This window comes from Bidens hawaiensis, unplaced genomic scaffold, assembly GCF_021521415.1.
Source record: "Bidens hawaiensis isolate Kalapana, Puna unplaced genomic scaffold, B.hawaiensis_p1.1 tig00033528_1, whole genome shotgun sequence".
Lineage (NCBI taxonomy): Eukaryota > Viridiplantae > Streptophyta > Magnoliopsida > Asterales > Asteraceae > Bidens > Bidens hawaiensis.
This window is the reverse complement of record NW_027495751.1, coordinates 173,122-195,763: the sequence shown is the minus strand read 5'-3', so window position 1 is coordinate 195,763 and position 22,642 is coordinate 173,122. Positions and strand designations below refer to the sequence as shown.

At 35.9% G+C, this 22,642-nt stretch overlaps 1 pseudogene; it reads right to left on the bottom strand.

Annotated features, from left to right (window-relative positions):
• Nucleotides 1-20,925: 20,925 nt before the first annotated feature.
• Nucleotides 20,926-22,642, bottom strand: LOC143584998 (amino acid transporter AVT3B pseudogene; annotated as a pseudogene).

The window sequence follows — 22,642 nt, the reverse complement described above, 5'->3', positions numbered from 1 at the left end:
TTATTTTAATAGTTTTATGCGACGTACTCGATCTCTAGGACCACCAGAAGTTGAAGGATTTCCCGAACCAGAGAGAGAGCTTCTTGAGAGACGTCGTACAAAACCGTCTTCCAGTTCATCTACATCCGTCGGTAATACGTTTTCTTCTCCTACTTTTTCTGAACCCGTCATTAGGGATAGGATTATAGGCGACGCGAATCCACTACCGAGGAGGACAGTTGCAGACCGGGCCCGTCCGGTCGATGCTGGCGCGAGATCCAGCATTGCTCCACCAGCTATAGGAGTTCAAACGACTTGGCAGATTCCATCTAACGTTCTGAACACGATTGCTCATTCTGCTCAGTTTCACGAGTTGCTCCACGAGAACCCTCATTCTCATCTCACTCGTATTGCACGTATCTGCGACACGTTTCATCTTGCTGGCGTATCCGAAGACGCCATAAAACTCCGAATCTTTCCGTTCTCACTCGTTGATCATGCGAGTCTGTGGCTTGAGTCCCTTCCACAGGGATCCATTGCTACTTGGGCTGCCATGCAGACCCAATTTCTTGAAAAATACGACCCAATTGCTTAGTTTTGCGAGAATTTTGATCACCCCTCTTGAAATTATCACCTTGTTTGTCTTTAGAGCATCCCTCCTTGACAAACTTAGGTGCAACATATTTTTCTGAATTTTTTGAATTTTTGTTTTGTATTTTTGAATTTTTGTTTTTATTGGAAACCACATTGTTAGAGTTTAAAGTTTCAACCGAATCAATCACACGAGAATCCTTGCTCTTTAAAACAGAGCCCACACAAGCAGTCGGACTAACAGAATTCAAAACAGGAAGTTCTAAAGAAACATCAGAAACCAAATTATTATCAAAATCAAAGCTAGGGTCGTCATCCTCATCAGTCCACTCCTTCACAATTAATTTTTATGCACATGAGGTAGACACATTAGTATCGTTCATACTTGAAGTAGATGGACCAGCGTTCGCAGAGCCGGTCCCATCACCCTTATCTCGTTTACCATATTTCATGTCCTTTATCTTTTCTTCCTGTTCTTTCGTGACAGGGGTAGGAACATAATTGTGGTTATATGGTGGAGGAACTTGACTGAATCCTATCCCCTCACCTTCATTCTCTTTCCACCACAATTGATTTTCAATCATTGAGTTGACTACTTTACTGGAACCTTCGAATTTTTTAAAATTAAACTCAGCCTTTTCAAACTTGCTAGTTAGATTTAAGATTTCTAACTTAGAGGCTTCCAGTTGGGCAGTCAATTCAACGATTTCTTGTTTGGCATCAAGATGATGACAGCTCTTTATGCTAAAATCAGACTTAAGCTTCTTAATGTCCTTGTTGAGAGATTCAAGTTTGTCACGAAACCCTTTTTCATTTTTCTTAAGTTTAAATTTCTCTGATTTTATTCTTTCCATATCTCTACTTAGACTGTCATTATGAAGTTTATACATTTCTATTTTCTCAACACAATTTAAATAACATGGTTGAAAACGTACCTCAGATGAATCCGGAGAAGTGAACGCCATGTATGCAAACTGAAGCTCCCTGACCTTCTCCTCAGCAGTGTTTTCTACTTCAAAGTCTTCAACAGTTGCGAAATTTGCAGTCTGATTTCCAATGTTTAGCACAGCCATCTGACCTTCCCAAGAGAATGTTTGAGCAACCATGCCTCTTTCACCATTTCCCGAACCACTTCCAACATCACCCCGAACATTCCCAACTGGAACTAATGCCCTCTCCGTACTTCCATCTTTAGCTGGATTAGTGCACTCACGAGCAAAGTGACCCGGCACGTGACAGTTGTAACACCTGAGGGTCTCATTGTTAAAACCCACCTTCTGATTGTTAGGCATGTTCCAATTATTTCTACCTGTCCTCTTAGTAAACTTCTTGGCACGAAAGACTGCCATGGCAATTTGCCACGAGATGTCCATTTCTTCAACGTCATCGGGATGAATCTAATCTAGTTCAGCAGTAACCACCGGTTGAACCAAGTCTCCGGCCAGAAAGGCATGATAACAATTAATGAATCCCGCCATTAGAGCGATATTCTCTTGAGTTTCTTTAGGTATGGTGGGAATCTGGCTGTGGTTTAGACTGGGAATGGTTTTACCAGAATCATTTGTTGATTGACTAGACTTTGTGAAAAGAGCGGGTGCTGGATTGGGCGAGCTGGATGATGATGGTTGACCTAGAGTGGACGAAAACATCTAAAAGTTTCCCTGTGGTGTTTGTTGAGTAGGCTTGAACAGAGAAAAACTATCTTGAGACATAAGGGCACTATTAGAAGCAACATTATATCCCGCAGCACTGTAAGAACTAGCGTGATTTATTGCCCGCTGCTTATCATCCATATCACAGGCGTTAATGGTAGCTATCATCTCAGTCATGCTCATTCTGTTCAGATCCTTGGTCTTCTTGATAACCGCAACATTCATGTCCCAATTTTTTGGCAGAGAATTCACCGACTTGTTGTTAATTTCTGAGGTTTGCAGAAAGATTCCTGCAGTTCTCATTTCAGTTACGAGAGATATGAACCTTTGAAGTTGGGATTCCAATGTTTCTCCCAGAACATGATTGAACATATTAAACTTTTGTCGCAGCAGATCTTGGCGACTTCTTTTCATATCATCATTTCCTTCATAAACTTCTATTAGTGTGTAACATCCTACTTTCGGTTACAATAATAATATAAATTTCGTCTATTTTATAGTGGGCCGTTACCGGTTTAGATAAATAGATTACGATTTGAGCTAGTGTTGGGTAAATGGATATGGGTTATGGACTTGGGTTAGGAAAGAAAGAAGGAAAGACCATGGGCTTAAGCCCATGATCCATAAATATATAAACCCTTAATCACCATTTAATTTCATTTCACACATATTCCATACACCACCCAAAACACACACTTAAGCTTCTCTCTAGTTCTGTCTTTTCTCTCTAGCCGAAACAAGAAGGAAACCGAGCACCGACCCGAGGTAATACTAGTATGATGTTTATTAACTTAAACCCATTAGATATAATCGCGAAACTACGAGCCGACACCGTTAAACCGGTTAAGTCACGAGATCCGGATGGATCGGGTATAAACCGAACCTAAGATGAGCTTAGGGATCACCCTAGCTCAGATCTGGATCGAACGGGACGAAAAACGGTGAAAAACGAGTTAAAACACGTTTTTATGGCGAATCCGCGGTTTTCCGGCGGCGGCGCCGGAAAAGTTAATACGAGGTAACAGGAATGTCAGGGAATGTTCTGACATTCCCTGAACTAACCCTAGTTCGCTATGGGAACTTAGCGAAATGGAGGGTGATTCTTTAGCTGATTCGCATAAGGAAGCCTAACGAACTAGACTTGATTCGTCTCCGATTCGTTAAGGGAAAAGGGTAACGAATTACCCTTGATTCGTATTAACCAGTTCATTAAAGGAGATAACGAATTAGATTATCCAATTCGCTACAGGAACTGATTCGTTTAAACAACCAGTTCATAAAGGGGTTCAATTCGTTACAAGAACCAGTTCGTATGACAGCCCGATTCGTTAAGAATAATGTAACGAATTAGAAGTTTAACATAATGACATAATGGTCCCTAAACTTAGAAAAGAATGATTTAATTGCAAAGAAGTCCTCGAACTTTTTAAGTTAGCAAAATTTAGTAATTCAAAATCTTAAACTTAGAAAAGAATGATTTAATTGCAAAGCCGCCCCTAGACCCCGCTGCCAGGGGCGCTGCCCTCGGACCCCCGTTCGTTGAGGGTAATAATTAAGACTAGAAAGACGATATAAGTAGTGATAGTTAATTGATACGTGTAATTGCTATACAGTTAGTCGTGCACAAACTCAAGAAAGGAATTACCATAAACGGTGAACGTAACTGCATTCAGGTGAGTTTCAAGCCCCACTCTTTGTTATGTTTTTGGGGCTGTGTGCATACTCGATGTGATTAGTTAATAAACTTATCCTAAGTGATAAGTGTATGCCATATGTGTATTATGTGAAATGTATGAATGTTTTCTTGTTGATACATGAACGATCTTCGGAATTGCATGTATTGCCAGGAAATGGTTGATGTTATATGTATGTTGTAAGATGAAGAATGAATGATGTATGTATGGAACCTACGATTATGTAAATAGAAAGTATGTTATAGCGGTATGGAAGAAAGGGTACCGGACCCTAATAATATATGAGGATAGAGGGTACCGGAACCTAATAATATCTGAGGATGGAGGGTACCGGACCCTAATAATATCCGAGGATGGAGGGTACCGGACCCTAATAATATCCGAGGTATGTAGGGCGAAATGCTCTTTATAACGTAAGGTTAGCTATGAATATGTATGGATGAATGATGGACATGTTAAGTATGTAATGCGTACCTACGAGCACGTATATGTGTATGTAAAGTAAGTTATGTGATTAACTAGAACTCACTCAGCGTAGCTGACTTTTAGTATGCACGCAGGCAAATAGGTTGAGGCAGCTCGCGTGATTGAAGACACATGGCATGGAGTCGAAGATACTGGCATCTAGAAGAAATTTTGTGATGTTTTAAAGACTACGTTTTATTTAATTGACTATGAATGTTTTATAAGACAAGATTTGAAGGTTATGTAACATATTATGGTTGAAGTTTTAATGTTTTTTAATTAACTCTGATATTAAGAACTGCGTTTATGAGTAAATCCAACCCCAAAGTAGGGCTACCGATAGCGGGGCCTTACAAGTGTGGCCCACACCTCCTTAGCTGTTTGGAGTTCTCTAAACTGAAGGGCAATCTCGGGTGAGAGTGCCATGGTTAGAGTTGAGAGAGCTTTTTCATCTTCTTCAACTTTAGCAAAATCCTCATCATCATAATTAGCAACCGGCTTCACAAGAACCTCGTCTAAACCCCCTCTCTTTGATAGGTGATCCTTTGAGGTCCCCTCACAATGCTTCTCCAAATTTTCGCATCTTTCAATTTAGCATAGTGTTCGAAACGGAATTTCCATTCACTGAACCCCTCGTGGGATAACAGACGGGGTATGCGAGTAGCAGTGCCCATGATGGAATCAAGTTCTTGGTGAAGTGACGAATTGATGGAACTGCTGCCATTAGTTAACTGGGCCATTCTAATTTAAATTCAAATAATATTAAGTCCAATTACAGTTTTAAGTCTTGTTGAAAATCCCAGTCCAATACGAAGGGCCAAACACAGTAGACTGGGCTGAGTACACTAAAACACGTTAACCGAGAACCATTATAAGTTTACTGAGAACCCATAGTCAGCCGAGAACTAAAGTATTGACCAGGTTGACCGAGAACCCAGTTGGTTGACCGAGAACCCAGATGGTTGACCAAAATTGACCGAAAACATAATCGTTGACCAATTCTTTGACCAAAAACCACTCTTGTTGACCAAATCCTTGACCGAAAACCACCCTTGGCCGAAAACTAAGCTGACTGAGAACTATTTTCCAACAATCACTCTTTGGCCGAGAACTACTCTTGGCCGAGATCTCTGATTTATGCAAGTTTTAGCCGAGATCCAAGAAATTTACCAAATCTTGACTGATAACCAGTGTAAGCCGAGAACACCAGCCAACTTGTTTGACCAGTTGATTTTGGTAACAACAAATCCCTATTTTAGTGGGATTTAAATTGTTTCCAAAGATAAAGCAATCTTTAGTCAAGATTACCTGTGATCTTCTTCTCCGATCAAATACTCGCAGGAAAAACACAAGAACTACCCAACCTTGATATCTTGAATCCGTTGATATCACAATAACGAGCTTGAATTCGTCAAAGGCTCTGATACCAATTGTAAGTCCCGAATCTGGATCACTACAATATGATATCAACCAAACGAGTATTGGTGCGGAATACCAACACTCGGTGATTCAAGAACACAAATAATAACAAGTAAAGTAACACATGATTGCTTCAAAATACACGTATATTATTGAATACGTCGGGTGCTTAAGCACTTACAATACTTGATAATAATACTAGGAATGAACAACGTCTTTCCCTATACATAACAAGACTATATATAGGCATTAACAACCAATCAAGCTGGCCCAAACACCAAAACCCCACCGAGAACACATAAGTGTTTTCGGTTTACATACGCAACCAAAAACCCAAGCCCAAATAACTAGAACTAAGTACAAATCAAGCTCAAACCATAAAACTTGGCCCAACAGTATATAAGGTGACTTTTTCATCTCTCAAAGCATTCATATCCCTTTTATTATTTTCTAATCTACAATTTGAAAATAAATAAATAAGAACATCTAGTTCATATTTTTTATCTCTCATTTTAAAAAGCATCTCACATCTTATTTATTATTTTTTTTCATTTATCTTACTTACAAACACTTATTTTATTATATTTCTTATTTTTATATACTCATGGTAATGTGAGGGATGATGGGTAGTAGTTTTTTATTTATTAAAAGTTGATGCGGTATTTTAACAATTTAAGTAATTTATGGAGAAATGTTGGATGGAAAGGAGTGAGTTTTTAATGGAATTTTTTTTGTTATTTAAAGATGGGAAAAAGAATTATGGATGGAATGGGATTGATCTCATATTCATTTCTTTATTGTATTTGTGAGTAGAAGAAAGAAAAATAATTGCAAAAAGAAATTAAAAATAATATTTTAATTGATCATGGATAGATATGGGGTATAAGATGTGAGAGGTATTGAAAAAAATAAGAAACACATGTAGAAAATAATGTTAAATTATAAGAATGCGGATGAGGTATATGGAGCATTCTCATCCCTTCCATCAAACCATCATCAATCTTCATAATTTAAAAAAAACTTCAAATTCCTCACTCCATCCTATGCCCTATCCTTATACCCTATCTCTAAATAACGAAAAGATGCCATAGTAACTTTTCATATATGAAAAGCTAATGTAGCCCACCCCATCTCAACAACATTTTTCACCCACCCCATTTCGATCACTTCTCCCGCTCAACTTTCTAGGGTTCCTCAACCAAATTCAAGAAATCAAAGACAATAGACACCTTTTTAAGCAAATCAGCAGCTCTCTCTACCATCTCCATTCCCTCTGAAGCAAATCAAACACCAATATCAAAGAGTTCTTGTAGTTGTTCGAATTGAAGCAATTGTGTCCGTATTCATTGATACAAGCTGCAAGAGGTACCTTTCTCTCTCTTTATTTCTCAATTTCATTATGTTTATTGTAGGATTACAACTATCTTCATGATTCATTACGCTCTCCAACTGTTTTATGAAATGTCTCAATGATCATGTGTTTGATTATTGTTGTTTCCTGATAATTTGATTTAACAATTTGTGATATATATTGAGATGTAATGAAGTAATGCAACTAATCCAGTAATGAAAAATGAAATTATGTAATGAACATAGATAAAAAACAATTCAGTGATTCACTTCACCAAACAAGTAACAAATCATGCAATAAAAAGTAAGCAATCAATTAAGTTATTGTGAGATGTCCGCAACACCGGTTAATTGATATACATGTATTTATACATCTTGAATCCCTTGTAAAGTTTTGTTTATTTAATGTTTTGAGTTCGTTTTAGTTCGAGTTTCGATTATCTTTTATTATTTAAGGTTTTGAGTAAAGTTTTATATATTTATCGTGTTTTAACTCTTTTGGTGTCTTGCATGTTAAACTTAATTCTTTCTATCATTTCATGCGAAGTTTATGTTCGTTTTACTCGTCAATGACTACATGATTAGTTCACTTAGAGTTTCGATTTGTTTTCATGTAGATGGTGGCTTTGGAGTCAAGGAAAAGAAGTTCTAGAAGTTTCTCATCGTTACTTGGAGTTCAAGAAAGGGACCTAACATGAATAAACAAGAAATAATAGCAAAATTTTGAAATCCACCCCAGGAGGGCGCCGCCGCACGCGAAGGAGGGGGTTGCGGGGCGCCTAGGCCTCCTGGTCAGCACGTTTTGCAAGTTTTAAGGCCCAGCTCGTTTAATATATAAAGGGTGATAAACCTAGCCGAATGGAAGGACTATTGCAGCCGATTTTGAGAAGGTTTTCAAGGTTTTCAAGTTGTTTTGAAGCTAGGAATCATTAAGAGATCAAGGAGCTTCCATTTAATCGATCAAGAAAGGAGTCTTACATGTTTTATTGCTCTACTTTCTTCGTTCTTGTTATTTATCATGAATCTCTTTTGTTTTCTTTGTTTGGGATTGTTTTTAATAATGATTCTAGGCTAGACTTCATGTCTAACTAGGTTTGAATGAACATGTTTGACGCTTGATTCTTGCTTTGGACAATTGTTTGATTATGGTTTTGTTAATTTAATAGTAAAAGACTTGGTTTTGCTTTCATGATGCATTTAAGTGTTTATTATCTTGGTTGATTATTAACTATTGCTTCACATGGATCTTGTTTTCTATTGATTGTGTTCTTTAGATATTAGGGTTCATGTTTAATCTTTACTTGATGTTTTGATTATTATGGTTGAATAGGCCTATTAGATCATAGAAGCTTGTTAATTGTTGATTAGGATTTTGAATGTTTTGCTAAATTCCAAAAGCTGTAAGGTGAGGAGTTGTTCATGTGTCTTGGTCAATTGCATGCTAGGATAGTAGTGACAATATTCTTGCTTATTGTGTTGATCCATGTTCATGATGTCATGTTAGCTTATCAAGTTATCTAGAGTTTAGTGTTTCGTAAGATTGCTTGCTTTAGATACTATTAATTAACCCTAATTGATGACTTTGCGGAAATCAATAATACTGATTGCTTAATAATCTAACAATTGTTCTTTGGGATTTCGTTTGATTCAGTCAAGGGTCCTTAGGGTTTTGTTAGATGAATATGTTTAGAAATCAGTTTCCATAATCATGTTATTTGTCCATTGCTTGATGATTGTTGATGCATGGGATTCTTACCTAGGTAGATTCCTTCTCTTATTGGTTCCAATCTTGTGTTTGATTTCTTGTTTCTCGTTTACTTGTTTATTTACTTTCTTAGTTTAATATTAGTTTAAAAACCCCCCTTAAAACATTAATAATAAATAGTCGTGTCGTAAGTCGAGTCTAATTAGTTAATTTACGTAATTTATAGTCCTGTGGGATCGATATTCCGGACTTACTTAGCTTTAATACAATTGATCGGTTTACTTGCCGGTGTTTTTTTTAGTTGAGTCTTAGGTCTAGTTTTTATTACTTGTTTAATTTAGTTAATATTTAATTGACTGTTTTCACCACATGATTAATCGTCCTCTGTCAGGCGTCTTGGACATCTTTTAAGATGTCTTATAAATGAACATACTCCCGTTATTGGTCACGTTTGCATTGAAAACCGATGAACAATGCTGTCATCTTGCCTTTATTTGTCTCGTCCTCATGAGTAAAGTTCTCGAAGTCGATCCAAACTTTATAACTCCATCTGCTTTTAATATTCACACATCCATATAATTAAAACAATCAAGCTTTAACCAAAATCAACCAAAACACTAGGCTTTTTAAAAGCTTCTCAATATCAACCCAAACTTTACAACTAGGTCTACTGCCAATTCATAAACTATTATATTAAACTTCATTACAAAAAATTACTGTGAAAACAAACAGATTGTGTGCTGTAGAAAGTTGTGGCCTCTTTTGGTATTAGAAATTTAGAGTCGATATTTAACATCTTAATATAGACAACATATAGAAAAGCACTATAATTGTTCCAACATATTATTGGTATTAAAAATCGGGTTTCGGTTATTTGTCTATTATTTATTTGTGAGTTACAAATAAAAAGCATTATAATTGTTTCAACATATTTCATCTTTAGCGTTGAGAAAAACTTGTGTGTATTTTGACAGGTTGAGTTAATCGCATATTTGATCACATACCTCGTACATTCTTTCGCAAATTGTTAACATACATATCTTCTGAAGATGATAGTGATGTTGATCTTAATGAGGATGGCGAAGGTCAATGTATTCACAAGCGTCGTAGGTTTATTCGGCGTAATCATATTCAAGGACACCAACGTATATATCGCGATTATTTGCAGAAAATCCCATATATCCTTAAGATCTCCTTCGACGAAGATTTCGTATTCGTCATCCATTATTTCTCCGTATTCTAAATGAGGTAGTGGCTCACGAGCCATACTTTGTACTTTGAAGTTATGTGATTGCACATTGTTGAAATGTGCTTTGGTTTATGTTGCAGAAGGTAATGTGTAGAAGAAAGAAAAAGATGCAAGGCGATCCAGATGTACCGAAGATTTCTTCTCCTCTTAGTAAACTTAAAGGACGATGGGGTAATTTTGCATTCTATCTTTTCAGTTGATTAATAAGAATTTTTATACTCAAGTATGTGATGAATGTAACATGTAAATATTAGTTTTCAGGTTGCTGCTAGGTTAAATCAAAAGAGGATGCTGAAAAAGATGAGTGGTTTTTGCTAAAGTAATTCACCTTGATCTAGAAACACGGGAGTAACTATTATGTAAGTTTTGATGTTTCTGGATCTGTTTATATGCTGATTAAGTATTTGAATATGAATTAGTATATGAATATGAATTATAATTATTATTTATTAGGGTCCTCACTTATATTGCATTGGTGAAGCAACTCGATTGTGACATTCGTCAATTTCGGGTTCTATTTGTATTCGTTTATCACGTAAACCGACCCGATTTATATCCCGAACATTTTAGATATATAAAATATTGGATTTTATGTTACTAAATCATTCCCACATGTTCAATTTGAAAACCCCCTTTTACGGATTCGAAAACGGCTTTAAAACGATTAAAATACATCAAAAACGAACTTCCGAACGCATAAAAAACCACGCTAGACGAGCTGGACCAAACCCCACCCCCATGGGCGCCGCGCCGCACGGCCATGAGGGATAGGGCTGGTCGCGCGGCGCCTAGTGACCTCTGTAGCATATTTCGGATTTCTTTGTTGTTTCTTTGCTTGTTTGTTTAACCAATCAATTTACATGCAAACATGAAAGAGAACCTTGCAAAGAAGCTTTGACCCTTACCCTATATATACACACACATCTCCTTCATTTTTACACTTGCTCTCACTCCAAATTCTCTCTCAATTCTTCATAGATTCAAGGTTGTTGTTTATGTGTTCTTGAAGGTTTGACTTCCAAAAGTTAAACTGAGTTTAATCTTTCATTCTAATTAACTTATGTAGTCTTACTAACACTTGAATATGTTCTTACAACATATACATATAATACACACCCCTTGCTACCTTTGGTAGTTACTTCTCCGACTCCGATTGGTTAAGTTTCGGACTTCGTAAGGCAAGACTTCATGTAGGAATTTCATGGTCCTTGATATATATACACTTATATAACTTGTTTGCACATACTAACCATGACTAACTTCTAATGATTTTAGTTTGTCTGTCATTTACAAGTTCTCATGGTTATGGGTTCTAAGAGTCTAGCCTTGGTTTAACCGTAAATAGCTCTAGACCGTAAACTGAACTTTGTTTACTAGTTTTTGTTAAATACTTGTTTTAAACATGCTTTATGTTATATCTAAGTTTCTAAAATCATTTTACAAATTATTTGATATGTGGCCATGTGGAAACCATCTATAAACTTATTGTGAGATGGAAACCGAACCAAACCGAACTAAACCGATTTTCACTCGCTTAAGACACACAAGTGTGTTTTCAGCTATCAAGACTTGTGTATTTCTTTAAAAATCATTTATAAACTGATTTTAATTATTTTCCTAAGTACTTGAAAATGTTAGATCCAACTTGATCTCATAACAAAGTTTGGACCGACAAAACCAAACACTCACTTAACGCGTTGTTAGTTTTAAAACAATAGAACTACATACTTGGTTAAGTCTTATTAAGTTTTATTGAGTTATCTCATAAAATTTAATATTTTGGAAAGTTGACTTTGGGTTTGACCAATTATCAAGACCCGAACCAACAACCCGAACACTCGTTAAAGACCCGTTTTAGTATCTTTATTCCAATGGGACTTGCATTCTTGCATTTTTACCCACCTTATTACTTAACATAGGTTAAGTAAATATTACGGTTAGATAATTTAACCCGGTTTCGAGCAAACTTACATTTTTAAAGAGTTATTATTATAGTTTCTTAAAATAGTTACATTTTAAACATTGAACTTTAATTATTTACATTTCTCAAACATTTAATTTATTAAAAGACTTCCAAGACAACCTTTCTAATTCAAGACTTTTACTTTTATTTAGGCTTTGCTCGTTAGACTCGCCCTCCCGTTTTTGCAACTTTTACCAATCAAGTTTCTTACTTAAATGTGAGTACTTCATACCCCGTTTTTCATCTTTTGTTTTGGGGTGACATTTCATACTTATTCAACTAAATGCTTTATACTTGAATCTTAACCCACAAACGTTATTGTATACCTTACTTAAATAATTGCTCGATTTGGTGTTCTATGATTATATGACTATGTGTTTGTCGCTTTTGGTTGGTGGAACTATAAAATCCTAGACTATTTGGCATCCCCTTATAGCAAGGTGTCATTAACGTAATGCAATTAACGATAACTATAAAATCCTAGACTATTTGGCATCCCCTTATAGCTAGGTGTCGCTAACGTAATTCTATTAGCGATATCTGTTCATCCAAGTTATTGCTTTTATTTATCGTTTCGTATACAAGTTTTGTGACTTTTTATCACTATATACTTATATGCTCAAACTTATGAATTGCTCACCAACCTTTGTGTTGATAAACTATGGAATGTTACAAGCTTGACTTTTGTTGACTCGAGGACTTGACGAAAAACGTTACCAAGACTATTAGGATATTAGTAAAACGAACAATATAATTGTTTACTTGTATTCAATTTGTTTGTATGAACGAGATGTGTTGTTTATTGATTTATGAAATAAAATGAGTTGATTAAATATTGTCACTTTAAATAGTGTCTTGCGTATTTGTCCAATCACGTTGCACCCCGGCATGTTCCGCCGCCTTTGATCGGGGTGTGACATCGTTGCTTGCTCATGCTGCAAATGTACAAGGGATAAAAGGTAAATGATAATACCATGTTTATTTTGTTTTTATTTTATTACTTTTACATTTTTTAGTATTTCAAATAACTCTTTCATGTATTTTTTTAAATAGTTGTTGAACAACTCAGTGGAAAATATTATGTCATCAACCATTTGAGTGTGTACCCGCAGCTTGCTTCACGCATCTTGAAATAAGTATGGTTGGATTGACCGTTGTAAAAGTCTTCATTTCAACTATCCAATCATGATAACGATATCAGTTTGAAAATGAATGTCACCTGGGTAATTTTGTTACGGGTTTGGTTGACTAAAGACCTTTTTTTGTCATTGTTTAAATTCGTTATTTGATTTAAGACATTTCCCTATTCTGAACATTGTAGCCTTCATGCAAAGGAGAAAGCCAAAAAAAGAAATGGAAACTTGAAGAAAAGTTTTGCAAACAAGCTAGTTTTCGTCAACTCTTTATTTATTTACTTAGTAAATAATAAGAATATTGTTTCTAAGGTCACAACGGCTAAGGAGCTCACAGTGCAGTAGTAAAAAATGTATGGATGTGAAGTGGATGTAGGCTTTGGCAATGCAATTGTAAGGTTAAATTTGAAAGGGTTTATGAGAATGGTAGTAGTTGTGGTGGTTTTTGTGTGTTATAAGTTATAACAGTTGTGTAAAACGCCCATGAAATGTGACACTTATGTCATGTCTAGCAGTATTCATGCGTTACATTCAAATCGACCGCACCTGCTCCCCGCAACGTGGGGGATCAAAATACTAGTTTAGTAACATTTTAAAAGAAAAATATAATATGACAAAATAGAAAGTAGTTAAAATTGTAAGTGAGTAGAAAGAGAAAAATAATAAAGAAATAATATAGAGATATATATAGAGGATAGGATGTGAGATGTTTTTTAAAATGATAGGCAAATTTTAAAAAGTGATGGTTTTTTGTTAAATTATGGGGATAAAGATGATGGAAGGGATGAGAATGCTCTAACTTTGTTAAATTTTAACCGATTTAAGAGCATTCATAGTGGCTTTCTCATTCTCGTCATTACAGCTACACTAAAAATCACTATAATTATTTCTCATTTTTAATTAAATAATATTTTTCTAAATCTTTATCATTACCTTACTCACAAATATACTATGAAGCTATCGTGAATGCTTTAATAACTTACTCCATCTAATCTCCCCTTCTGGTCCCATACGTCAACCCCATAATTTTAAGGGAAAGTAAACACTGACGTATTTGATTTGTCACGACTCACAATTCATTCACATATCTATGTATAATATTATTTGAGTGGATTCGAACAGAAAAGAGAGAAAATAATTAAAAGGGAATTAAAGATGTATTGTTTAATTGAATAATGCAAAGTATTTTTTAAATTACTATTAAAGTTATAACAATAAACATAACACTGAGCAAGATCATAGTATTAGAATGAGTTTATAATATATTAAATATGCTAATAGCTAATCGAAACTCTACTAGCATTCTTGAGTTTATAAAAATAGTTGGTTTGTAAATGTTCGAGTAGTTTATATATATATATATATATATATATATATATATATATATATATATCAGGATCATGAGAGAATATTTTTGAAATTGAAAACTATGAAAATCATTTTGGACCACAAAAAACCCAAAAATAAAAAATATCATAAAATAAAAAAAAACACAAAAATCAAAAAAGTAAAAAAACCAAAATTCTTATTTTATCATGCCGGTTTCATAAAAAAAACAAAAAAAAACTTGATTTAGCTAAATTATATACACATATGTATACTATATACATATATGTATATTTACATGATTTTTTTGTACACGTGTATTATTTTAAGATAAATGATACTGTACATATGTGTATATTACGTAACTAAAGATTATATAAAACTATACATATGTGTATAATACGACGTTTTTTTTATTTATTTTTATTTTTTTCATTTTTTTTATTTTTTTAATGAAACCGGAATGAAATATAAGAATTTTGGTTTTTTTACTTTTTTAAAATTTTTAATATTTTTTGTTTTATGATTTTTTTTAAATATTTTTTTAAATGTGTTTTTAGTGGTCCAAAATGGTTCTCAAAGTTCTCAATTTGCAAAGGGTTCTCTTAGGATCTTTACCGTATATATATATATAATATCTGGAATTTTTTTAAGTTGTGTGCTCCTGGAAGAAAACATGCTCCGGATGGACGTTTACATGGCCTACCCTCAAAGTATATAAACGACACACTCTTGTTCCACTTGATCTCTTTCAGTCTTTCCTCCCCTCTTGTGTCATCTCACAGACGTACCTTTAAACGGATTTTTAACACATGTATGAGTGACTCTCTTCCACGTCCTCTACGTTCATCTTCTTTTTTACACACTAGACCATGAGCTTCCTCGATGTAGATGATAAAAGTGTTTTCTGAAATTTTGTAATTGCAAATATAAACAATCAAAATCAATAGTGAAAGATACGCCCATGAATTTCTCTTTATGACACATTAAAAAACAAATATAAATTACGCATTAAACTGCAAAATATTTTAACGTCTTTGAAAGTTTATATAAAAAAAATCTTCTATATAAACTCACATATTATAGCAAGGACGTCGATAATATTCAACAATTTATGTAAAAAATCAAGCACGATAGAATATGGGGTTTACTAAAATAAAGAGAAATCTGCAATTTGCCTCCCTGGAATATATCGTCGCTGGATGGAATAACCACTGAAAACAAAATTGCGAAGGTTCTGCCACTGTGATATTTTGGCGGGCCAGTCTGTGCCCTTCCGTCAGTTGACCAAGCGTTGACCTGTTAAAAAATGTTGAAATTACATTTTTACCCCTAAGCCTTTAATTCGTTTTAAAAATAATCACCCAAAACCATTTGAATGCCGGGATTCGAACCCGAGACCTCCGATTTAACAATCCACCAAAACAACCAGTTGAACTAAGTTAGTATTTGATAAAACTATACAACCTAAACTATATATTATCACTTTTATCACTTCATCTTCCCCAATTATAATTAGGGTTCCTAAGCTAGTTCCAGAAAATTAATTAACACAACTTATAATAATAATCTTGATATTAAAACAACATTTTGTTGTCTTCATCAAACTGTCCCGCAATTCATCACTGTCATGATTTCAGTTTTATTTATAAGATTTTGCAAGTTGGGATGTGGAAAACCAGTGTGTTGACTGGGTTGTGATCGATTATTGCAATGCATAACATACCCTTCCACAGTTCCACTAACTCTGTTATAAAAGCACCAAAGACACATGACCGGAAAAACGAGATGGCCGGAATCCATGGTGGCGGTGGCTGTCGTGGCGGCGGCGTGGTGCCGGAGGTTAGGGGTTTTGATCGGAATGATTTATTGGTGCGGTGGTTGAATTATTGAAGCAATTGGTGGTGGGATTTGAGAGATTTGAGGGTTTGAGTGATGAAATATAGGGTTTGAGGATTTGAGAGATTTGATTACTTGTTATGAAACTGATGATGAAGATGATGATATTAAGAGGGATTACTTGGTGGTGGGTTTGAGGATTTGAGGTTGATGAAGATGAACTGCTGCTGCTGCTGCTGCTGATGATGATGATGATGATGAAGATGAACTGCTGATGATGATGAGGAAGATGGACTGCAGCTGCTTGTGTTGTTATATGAATATAATGTAACATCCTACTTTTGGTTATAATAATAAAAATAAATTTCGTCTATTTTATAGTGGGTCGTTATCGGTTTAAATAAATAGAATATGAGTTGGGCTAGTGTTAGGTAAATGGATATGGGTTATGGACTTGGGTTATGAAATAAAGAATGAAAGACCATGGGCTTAAGCCCATGATCCATAATTATAAAAACCATTAATCACCCATTTAATTCATTTCTACACATATCCCTTACACCACCAAAACACACACTTAAGCTTTCTCTCTAGTCCTCTCCTTACCTAAGCCGAAATCAAGAAGGAAATCGAGCACCGACCCGAGGTAATGATAGTATGATATTGTATAAACCCAAACCCGTTAGATATGGTCACGAAACGACGAGCCGACACTGTTAAACCGTTTAAGTCACGGGATCTGGATGGAATCGGGTATAAACCGAACCTAAGATGAGCTTAGGGATTACCCTAGCTCAGATTCGGATCAAACGGGACGAAAAACGGTGAAAACGGTGCCGAGACACGTTTTTCTGGCCACCGCCCGGTTTTCCGGCACAGCGGCGCCGGAAAGGCGGCTGAGTATTTTAAGGATGTCAGAGAATGTTTCTGACATTCTCTAACAAACCCTAACCCTAATTCGTTAACGGAGAGTTAACGAACTAGGGGTGATTTGTCAAGTGAATTCGCTAATGAAAGCTTAACGAACTAGCCTTAGTTCGTGTTCAAATTCGTTAAGGATAAGATAACGAACTAACTTCCAATTCGCTTTGACCATTCGTTAAAAGAGGTAACGAATTAGAAGGTTCAATTCGCTACGTAGACTGGTTCGTTATATGGACTGATTCCTCAGAGGACCAGTTCGTTTGAGGGTCCAATTAGTTATAGGACCAGTTCGTTATGATTTCCCAATTCGCTAAGACCAAAGTAACGAAGTAGAAGTTTAATAAAATGGCAGAATGGTCCTTGGACATATAAAAGAATGGTTTATTTACAAAGAAGTCCTTGAACTTTAAGTTAGCTAAATAAATAATGATTCAAAGTTCTAATGGAAAATGTGTTAAAACAGTTAATGGAAATAAAATTTTTCCAACCTGACCTGGCAGCTCAACCCCAGCCAGGGGCTCTGCCCCTTGGACCCTGCCAGGGGCTGCCGCCCCTAGACCCCGCTGCCAGGGGCGCTGCCCCCGGACCCCCGTTCGTTGTGGGTTATGAATAAACGAGAAACGTAATATAGATAGTGATAGTTAATTGATATGTGTAATTGCTATGCAGTTAGTTGTGCACAGCTCAAGAAAGGAATAACTATAAGAGGTGAACGTAACCGCATTCAGGTGAGTTTTAAACCCCATTCCTTGTAATGTTTTCGGGGCTGTGTGCATACTCAATGTGATTAGTTAATACACTTATCCTAAGTGATAAGTGTATGCCATATATGTATTATGTGAAAGGTATGATTGACTGCTTGTCGGTACGTGAACGATCTTCGGATATTGCATGTACTGCTAGGTAACGGTTGATGTTATATGTATGTTGTAAGATGACGAATGAATGATGTATGTATGTGAGAAACTTACGACTATGTATATAAGAAGTATGTTAAGGAGGTATAGAAGAAAGGGTACCGGACCCTAATAATATCCGAGGATGAAGGGTGACCGGACCCTAATAATATCCGAGGATGAAGGGTGACTGGATCCTAATAATATCCGAGGTATGTAGAGCGAATGCTCTTTATAACGTAAGGTTAGTTATGTATGTGTATGAAAGATTGATGGACAGGTTAAGTATGTAATGCGTACCTTCGGGCACATATATGTGTATGTAAAGTAAGTTATGTGATTAACTAGAACTCACTCAGCGTAGCTGACTTTTAGTATGCACGCAGGCAAATAGGTTGAGGCAGCTCGCGTGATTAAAGACACATGGCATGGAATCGAAGATACTGGCATCTTGAAGAAATGTTGTGATGTTTTAGAGACTATGTATTGTTTTAAATGACTATGAATGTTTTTTAAGACAATATTTGGAGGTTATGTAAGATATTATGGTTGAAGTTTTATATTCCGCGTAAAGTTTTAATTAACTCTGATTTGTAGAACTGTGTTTACGAGTAAATCCAACACCAAAGTAGGGCTACCGGTAACGGGGCCTTACATATAACATATTGATATTATTATATGATAATATAACATATTGATATTAATAAATGATAATATTAATATGACTAAACTGCGGTTTTCGTCCCTATGGTTTGTCCAAATCTGCGGTTTTAGTCCAATAGTTTCAAATTTGCAATTTTCTTCCCCGTGGTTTCATTTCACTTGCAATTAAACCTGAATACACTAACGCCGTTAAGCCTGGTCGTTAAACCCATCAGTGTGCTTCTCACTTGAAGGGCAATTTTGTCCTTTTATTCTCGAATACACTCCACCCCTCTCGTGAGGGGTCTTGCGAATTAGGTTTGGGGTTTATTTGGGGAGGAAAATGACAAAACTGCCCCTCACGTGAGGGGCAAGTTGATGGATTTAACGACCAGGCTTAACGGGGTTAGTGGGGTCGGGTTTAATTGCAAGTGAAATGAAATCACAGGGACGAAAATTGCAAATTTGAAACTATTGGACTAAAACCGCATATTTGGACAAACCATATGGACGAAAACTGCAGTTCACTCTATTAATACTAATATTAATATAACGTAGTTGCTGCTATGCTATTATTATTATTATTATTATTATATTTATTATTTATTATTTATTAGAAGAAGATTACTAAAATACCCTTAATATGTTGGTATTATTACTAAAATACCAACAGTCAACTGACGGTCAACTGACGGCACGGCAGGAGTCAGAAAAACCCGGCGGAGAAACATAGTGACGCAACATTCGCAATTTCGTTTTCAGTGGTTACTCCATCCAGCGACGATATAACCCAGGAAGGCAAATTGCCGATTTCTCTAAAATAAAAGTACCTTATGAGGTATTTTGTACTTTTACAAATAGTATAGAAGAAACTGAAATATAACGTATGCAATAAAAGCTTCTTGAGCTTGTGCGCATATACCAAAAAAGAAAAATGAAATGGACCAATTACCTACTTACATAACATAATAACCATCAATAAAATCAAACAAAATTGAATAGTGTTTAATGTAAGACTGTCAGGTATGGATCTCGTTTTGCCGTTGGCAAACACCGCCCCTCCCTTCTTGGTGCCGCCCAGCGGTGAAGAACTCGGTGGATTTTCCACGCTGAAAATGCCGATCTTCTCGTTGTTTGATGAGGTAACCACCACAAAAGCAATTTGTTTTCTTAAATTTTTTGAAGAGAAACAAGAAGAAGAGGGTTGTTCACAAAGAACAAAGAAGGAAAGTTGTTCCAGAGAAAGCGTGGGTACAAGAAGATAACAACTTCAAGTCTTGAACCTTTGAGACAAATGGGCTTCTGATTATTTGAACTCTTTTTAGTTATAAATCAATTTTTATATTTATTTGTTAGTTATAAATCAATAATTTTAGTTAATTTGTTTGCAATAAGTTAAAGCTTAATTTAATTTTAATTATATAAATATTATTAGTGAATGTAACTTTATTTATAGTCTAATGAATAGAAATTTGCTAATTAGTGGCATGCTAATATTAATGACCCATTAAAAATTAAAACTCCTTAAATCCAATCATATGATGATAGAGACATAGTGATTGTAACATATGCCATGGTAACACCAGAAGGATGCTATATATTGTGTATCCGTCCATGGACATTTTTCACAACTCTATACGTGAGACAGAGGGTTTTCCCCTTAAGAAAATAAGTACCTCTGATAAATAATATGGGGTAAGTGTAAGTTCACTACATAATTTGGTCACACCCTTTAAGAAATTGTTAAATTTATTTTATTTTTACAATGTGAAAGCAAAATACTTTATTATAATAAATAAATTGATTAATAAAAATGAAATATAAGATGGTGAAAAAATAGTTAATAAATACCTTGATTAAGAAAAATAACTTTTCATACAGGGTGACATTCTTTGGTGAAGGATAAGGTCTTCAAGTACCAAATTGATAAATGCATTTCAATCATGGAGTGTAACAATAGCATATAACAATAGGATAAAAGGCCACAATATAACACTATCAAACTCTTAATTCAGGGTGACATTCACCAATCCTTATTTTTCACACAGTTAATTCAGGGTGACATTCACCAATCCTTATTTTTCAACTTGCTCTCTTAATTCCTTTGGCTTTTACACCAACATTCAATCCTCCTCAAACATGAAAATAAACTGCAATGTTCTTCACCAATCCTTATTTTTCACACTCAAAAGTAGGTCCAACCTCACCACAACACTTGGTACTACAACCACCACTAATGTAGAACAACACACATTGTCATCAAGGACCAAAATAAACAATCCATCCTTCCTCATTGTTTGAATATTGAAACCTCTCTTTGTTCACAACCATTTAACACTTTGATGTGATGATTGACACACACTTGATGATCAAATCAAACTCAAACCCTAATCCATAGACTCAAAACAATATTTCCATCAAAGAAAACCAAGTTCCCAACACACCAAGAATCACACCCAAAACAATCATCACCAAATCCCACATAAGTTCTTCACTCTTCAACTCATTCTTAAACACAATATAATGAAACAAAGCCGGTAACACCAACCCGAGTATGCAACAAGTACTACTCCCAACAAGCGATAAAAAGTCGGCGAAATTCGGCACGAAAAGAGCCACCAAACTCACTGCCATAACCACCACCCATCTCATCCACAAACAATACATCCCATCCCAATACCTTCTCTCCATAACTTCATAAACCGGATGCATCATCAAAGGGAATGTAAAGAAGAGATTCACACAAAGCCCAAATTGCACTAAAGAACTAACAACACCATGACCCATATTCTCAGTAATAATATCTCTTGTATCTTCACCAAAAGCAAAGTAACCCAATACTCCAAACAACCCATACATACCCGCAATGAAAAACATTGCCCACCCCAAAACCGACCCGAACCGTTTCTTGTCACGCGCTTCTGATTCCAACGGCAACGCCATCCCAATTCCTTCGAACGAAAACAAAGCCACCCCAAGCCCGTAACAAAACATGGGAAACGACCCGAACGCCCTAACATTTATCGTCGTTTCTGTGAAGACGACGACGACGTCTTGGACCATTACAACGCCCATCGCGCTGATATCAACGATATCCGCGAAAATACTCAAAGGGGCTAAAAGTGTCAACGTTGGAATTGCGTTTAAACATAATTGGAATGGAAAACAACTCCATATGTAAAATGTTTTAACATGCATCCCCAAAATATAATCACCACTAGAATTCAACAAATTGGCTAACGTGTTACCAATGAATATCAAATATCCAACACAAAATCCAGCTTGGGATGCAATGATCATAACATCCACGGCAAACCGACCGATGGGGCCGCAAACAACGAACCCGAGATCACCAAAAGAATTAATCTTGGAGTAACTCATGGGGGATTCGAGTTTTCTTCGGGTTTCGACTAGCAACATCATGCCGCGGTATACAAGGCCCGCGACAGCAAAGATCATGACCACTCCGGTGATCCAACCGGTCCGCATGAAGGTGTACGGGAGGCCGAGGACGCCCGCGCCCACGATGGCGATGAAGACGTTGGCGAACGTCTTCGGTGTCGACGACAATGAATCAGAGAATCCGAGGAGAGGGGAGTCTTCAGTAGGAACGTTGGAGGATGAAGTGATGTTGTTTTGGGTATCAAACACCATGTTGATTGAATTTAATTGAAGGTTACATTCAATTATTATTGTTGTTGGAATGAAAATGGGGATAGTTTAGAACGGAGTGTGATATTTTGTAGGGAGAAGAAGAAGGTGTTTGAATATGTATTTGAAGATTAATGTGACAAATGTGTGGATGAAGCACGTGT